Below are 6,079 nucleotides of genomic sequence, written 5' to 3'. Positions count from 1 at the left end.
ACCAGCCGAACACTCCCTAAAGCTACGTACTTAACTACTAAAACTACAGCTATCCTAGAGAGCATCTACTATGAGCAACAATACAACCTGATGGGGTTCCCGATCTTCCGTCAGGTGGAGATAACTATCGTTTTAGTGGAGATTGATACACTTATCAGACATCAGATCAAAAGAGTCACACCTTGCAACCTTAGCACCACGTCTCCTTTGGTTATCAAACGTGTCACAATCCGGTTGACCTTGGCAATGCAAGAAGGCTAATCCCTGCATGTGAAACGAAGAACACAAGCAAGAAATCCAAAACTATGTAACTCGATTGAAGTGACAATTGTAAATTAATAACTAAGCACTCGAAGTTGGGCTTTGACAACTGATGACGACGACTATTCAAAGATAGATTGATCTAAAGCAAAATTTGAAACCTAACTTGGGTGATGGAGACTCATTTATAAAGTATTTGGGGGTGTGATACCCTATGGACGCGCCCCCTCTAATGGGCTCTAAGATGATACACGGCCCAACAGACCAAAAGATAGTGACACAATACCCTGGCACTCGGGGCGCTGACCTATTTTGATAATTACTATTGACTCCAGTGAAATTTTGATTCAAACCAAAGTTATTGGTTAGCTTATGAAATTATCTTTCTATGCATATGTTGATCGTCAACCTTGGGGACTAAAGAGATCACCGTCTGGTTCCAAACATTGCCCCCCCCCACCCCCCACCCCCCCATTCAGAATGTGCAGCACTTGAATGCCCCAAAAATTCTTATAAAAAGCGGACAACATAACATCAGGTCCTGGGGCCTTGAGATCACCAATGGAATTCGTGTGACACACAGTGCAACCACATCAAACAGTTGTCGTGCATCATTAAGACTGTTAGACCTGAAAAGTTGTTTAAAATGGTTAGAGATAAAACCCTGCTTCTCTACTTCACTCTCCACCCAACCCCCGTACTCCTTCCTCAAACTGCCAATCCTATTATGTCTCTTTCCCTCCGCACGCATTATGGAAGAAAGTGGTGTTTCTATCTCCTTTCATAAGCCAGTTTACATGCGCTCTCTGCTTCCAATAAGTGTCTATCTGCTCTTCTAATTTATCCACCTTGAACCGCAACACTGCCTCCTCCTGTACCATCCCCTAATAAATATTATTCCTTCTACAAAATTCTAGATCTCCCTTCACTTTCTTCAACCATTTTCCAGGTTGCCCAGGATGTTAGAGCTCCAATCCTGCAGACCGCATGCCACTCCTTTTAAAGCTTCGATCACCTTCACTCCGCTCTCCCAGCCACTGCTCTCCTAGGAAAACGATCGCACAACCTCTCAACGCTGCTCTTCCTCCAGCCAGTTTGATTCGAAATGGAACAGTTTCCCCCTGTCCCTACCCTTCTGTTCCTCGGCCATTCAGTCGAGATGATGATAGGCCAATGATCAAAATGGTAGGGATCACCATTATGCACGGAGACACACAGGAACCTAGCTCTCCACCCCTCTCGTTCGCTACTGCACGACACTACTACAGGAATCAATTTGCGCAGCATGGTCAAAATAGGCTCCGTGGCAGACACCTCTTTTGCCCGCCACGGTTAACCGGTGGCCGGCCAACGAGGCCGGCCACCGAGGCGCCCGCTGCGGGAAAAGGGTTTACCGCGGCGGGCCACCTTACTTGCCCGCCGCAGGAAATCGTTATTTACCGTGGCGGGCGCCTTAAGACGCCCGCCACGGTAAATCGAATTACCGCGGCGGACATCGTTTAAGGCCCGCCACAGAAAATCGGAGGCCCAATAGGCCCAAAGCGAGGCCCACTATTTCCGTCGTCATATATATACACAGACTAGGGTTTTCCCATATCACTTATCTCGAGCATCTCCTGTCCCCGTCGTCTCCTCGTCCTCGCTCCTCCTCAGACTCGCCATGGGTAATTCCTCGTGCCCGCGTCGGATTTGTCCTTCTGATTGCTGCTCCCTCTTGCTCCGCACGAAGATCTGACCAATTGGTTTTGCTGAATTTTTTTGTATTTTTTCTGGCAGGATCTCTGGATGCAGGCAAGATTAAGATCGGAATCAACGGTGAGTTTGTACCCACCAAGCTATGCTATTTTTCTTGCTCGTTTGGTCTTGTTTGGTGGGGTTTGGCCTGATCTGAGTGCGTTCTCTCTGCATCTGTGTTTGCTCAGGTTTCGGAAGGATCGGCAGGATCGTGGCCAGGGTCGCCCTCTAGAGCGAGGATGTCGAGCTCGTCGCCGTCAACGACCCTTTCATCACCACGGATTACATGGTATGCGCCTCGATCTGTTGCTTTTGTTCCGTACATCTGGTAGGTCAGCGTGCTCGATTTGGTTATTCATGGCTTCCAGAGTTTAGTTCTGTACTTCCTCTCCATCTCCCTCTTCCTCTCTCCATCTCCCTCACTCCCTCTTCCTCTCTCCAGATCCGGCGGTGGTGACTTCCTCCTCCACGGATCGTGGGACGGCAACGACGAGCCCGTCCTGAGGCGGATCTGGCCGGTGGCGGCGCGCGGTGACCGGATCCGGCAGGTGACGGCGTCCCGAGGCGGATCCGGTCGGTGGCGGCGCGCGGTGGCCGGATCCGACGGGCGAGGACGGTTCGGCGCGGCGGCCTCCCTCCACCACGGCGGGATCTCCACCACGGACACGACGCCGGGATCCACCACGGCCACGACGCCGGGACCTCCACCACGGTCCCGAGACGCTGGGGCCCGGCCGGCTGCTCCTCTTCTCCCCCCCCCCCGAGCGGCCGCGGGAAGCCCGGATCCGTTGCCGGTGGGCTCGCCAGTGGGCTCGTGAACGGGCTCGACGGCGGGCTCCTGGTTTTTTTTTTTAAATGATTAACCGCAGCGGGCATCCTAACGTGCCCGCCGTGGTAAAAGTATATTTACCGCGGCGGGCACGTTACACCGCCCGCCGTGGTAAATCGGTTAACCGCGGCGGGCAAGGTTAAGCCATGATTTACCGTGGCCTCTAGGCCGCGGCGGACGGCTTTGCCCGCCGTGGAAAACCAAAAACGTCCGCCTCCAGTAAAGTTTGTGTAGTAGTGCGAACCAACTCCTTTATATAATCATCACCATTATGATGATGGTTGCGCTTGCGCCAAGTGAAAATATTTCCAGTACGTGAAACCCAAGTCTGGCAACTCATAATCCTCCAAAGCTTGCTTGAAATTGTCCAAACATGTCTGTGTGCGAGGCACTCCACCTTCCTTCTCACGATGGTGGAGAATTTTGTTGAAATCCCCCATGCACAGCCATAGCATGGATCGTAGATCATATAGGTCCCGTAGTAACTTCCATGTTTGGTGTTTTAGCTCTGTTTTTGGCTCCCCATATATACTTGGTTAAACTAGAAAAAGTTAGACTCCTCAAACTTAAGATGTGCAGCTATTTTAGAACAATGGGAATATAGGACTTCATCACCTGCTCCTACTGTCCTACATAGGAACATGTACACTATGGACAACTTATACATCGAGTATATGTAAATCCTTTCATATCATACTAAAAGTTGAGTTGTTCTCCTAGTATAAATTGGGATAAGGATATATGCTTTATTCAACTATAAAAGTTCATAAGTATGAATGGAGAAGATTTTATTTACTAAAAGTCCTGGCACACAAGATGCATAAAACGAGGTAGAGATTGTTTTGCTAACATCCACTAGTGTTATTTTGAAATATTATACTTCTCAAACATGGAATACACTGCCTTAGGCACAGGGATACATTGCCCTCAAATATAATCTCACCATCCATGCTTCTAGGTTTTAGTTCATTCATTAAATGAGAGCCCGGTATTACTATTTGTGAAGCTATTCAATAGCTGTGGAGCAAGCTAAGGGCATGTTTGGATCCATTAACACTAAAAATTAGCAGCTAAAATTAGTACTAGCGGATCCAAACAGACCTGCTAAGTATTAGCTAGAGAGTTGCTAACTATTAGTTCCATTAGCAGGTTTAGAGTCGTTAATAGTTCATATCCATCTTCAACCCACCATCCGATCACCTATTAGTAGGTGGATCCAAACAGTCACCTGCTAAAAATTAGCTAGCTAAAAATAGCTAGCTAATTTTTAGTGATAATGGTTTCAAACAAGCCTTAAGTTTTCTCTTTTTTCTTGCTGAAACAAAAGGAGATGGAACAAACTATTTACCCTAAACCTTTGTCATGCTGCAATGGTATTCAAGGTCCCTCTAAAAGACCCTCAAGAACAGTGCAAAACGTTAACGTAGAAATGGGCCACAGAGTCAACATCATGTAGGTACTGTGTATTGACGGCCCAATTGCATGCCAAGGGAGCAGAACGGCATCACCTTTCCTCTCAATTATTTTTTGATGATGATCCGATGCCAATTCCACTTGATGTGCATTCTTCTTTGTTCTGTCCATTGGCATGTGCTCCATATACTCAACGACCTACCAATTCAATATGTTTCGACCATGACATATGCAGAATTCGTGGACGATGATGTGATTGCAGAAAGCGCGTCAGTTTCCAATCAAACAGTGATGTGACAAAAAAAAACATGTGATGTGTGAAACTGAAACTGAGGGCATGTTTAGATGCCGAAATTTTTGGCAAAATGACACTGTAGCAGTTTTCGTTGTTATTTGGTAATTAGTGTCCAATCATAATCTAATTAGGCTTAAAAGATTCGTATCGTGGATTTCGTCTCAACTGTGTAATTAGTTTTATTTTTTATTTATATTTAATACTTCATGCACGCGTCCAAAGATTCGATGTGATGAAGAATCTTGAAAAATTTGGCATTTTGGGAGGGAACTAAACTGGACCTGAGTATATGTGGCCAATCAAATAAACAATGCATCTGAATTAGGCCTAGAACTAGAATGCAAATTTGGTGGAGCTTGTGAGTGCTCGGTTCAGAAAAAAAAACTCCCAAGTTTTTTTTTATTTTCGATTAATAAGAAGGAAAAAATATGCAGAATTTCTAAATATCTCCCAGGAGATTTCTTGTGTTGCTGTCTTCCATTTTGTGTGGTTTAGATCTTTATTAAGATTTGTGTTTTTTTTAGAAGTTCGGGGGGAGAGCATCCCCACCTTTTCATTTCATAAAAGGAGCATACATGAGCAGTTTGTTACATGTCGTTTATGGAGAAATTAGCATGGGGTGGGGAGGAGAACAACAAAGCCCAAGCATGGACAACATGTCTATCTGATGGGGACAACCTACATGCCCAAAGCTCGGCATCTTCACGACACCCCGCGAAGAGGCGAGTGTAGCAAGGAGGCAGGGAACGGAACACAACATCGTGCCTGTGCTTCCAGAGACGCCAACAACAAAGTAGAAGAAAGGCATTGAAGTGGGCAGCAGAGATGGTGGACGGTGGTTGAACGCGCCAAAGAGCAGCAACATCTTCTTCATCAATTTGCACACCAATCCAGTGCCAAAAGCCAACTGCAAAGGCGCAACCGGCAATAAGATGAGCTGTGCTTTCAACCTGAGCACCACACAACTCACATAGGTCTGAGTCAATGCAGTTCTTCTTGAGTAAATTCTCCCGTGTTTGGATTCTGTCTTGGACGAGTAGCCAGCCAAAAAACTTAACTTTGGGAGGGGCACGGTTCTCCCAAATGAACTTATAAGACGATGTGCTTTGTCCTCCCATGGGCAGCGGCGAACATCCTGAGCATTGGTGAGATTAATTTCTGCAAGCACAGCGGTCAGTTGGGTGAGCTCCTCGGTGGCAACAGAAGAAAGCCAGGGCACAAAAGCCAATCTTAGATCAGAGACAAGCACATGATGAACCAAGGCTTTAGGGCGACGGGCGTGGGTGTAGAGAGCAGGCATGGCATCTACGAGCGGTCCAGCCGCCAGCCAGCAATCGTGCCAGAATGATGTAGAACGCACATCACCCACCTCTACCGTGGTGAGCAGCCGATAGTCAGGTAGAAGCTGACGTACTGAAGCCCAATGTGTTCCGACACTAGTGGACTCCGGTGCTTCAAGAGGACCTCCAAATTCAGTTTCAAGCCAGCGAGACCATGCCGAGTTTGTCGTAGTGTGCGCTCTGTGGAGCAGTTTCATGAGCAAGCAG

The 6,079-nt window shown here is 47.2% G+C and overlaps 1 long non-coding RNA gene across 1 annotated transcript; it reads left to right on the top strand.

The window, feature by feature from the left end:
• Positions 1-1,849: 1,849 nt before the first annotated feature.
• LOC136502774 (uncharacterized) lies at positions 1,850-2,340 on the top strand. Its single transcript, XR_010770699.1, has 3 exons — positions 1,850-1,925; positions 2,053-2,076; positions 2,184-2,340. It is a non-coding gene; the product is annotated as an uncharacterized lncRNA (long non-coding RNA).
• The last annotated feature ends 3,739 nt before the right edge of the window (positions 2,341-6,079 follow it).

This window comes from Miscanthus floridulus, chromosome 14, assembly GCF_019320115.1.
Source record: "Miscanthus floridulus cultivar M001 chromosome 14, ASM1932011v1, whole genome shotgun sequence".
Classification (NCBI taxonomy): Eukaryota; Viridiplantae; Streptophyta; class Magnoliopsida; order Poales; family Poaceae; genus Miscanthus; species Miscanthus floridulus.
The sequence above is the reverse complement of the archived record's forward strand: the minus strand, read 5'-3'. Positions and strand labels throughout refer to the sequence as shown.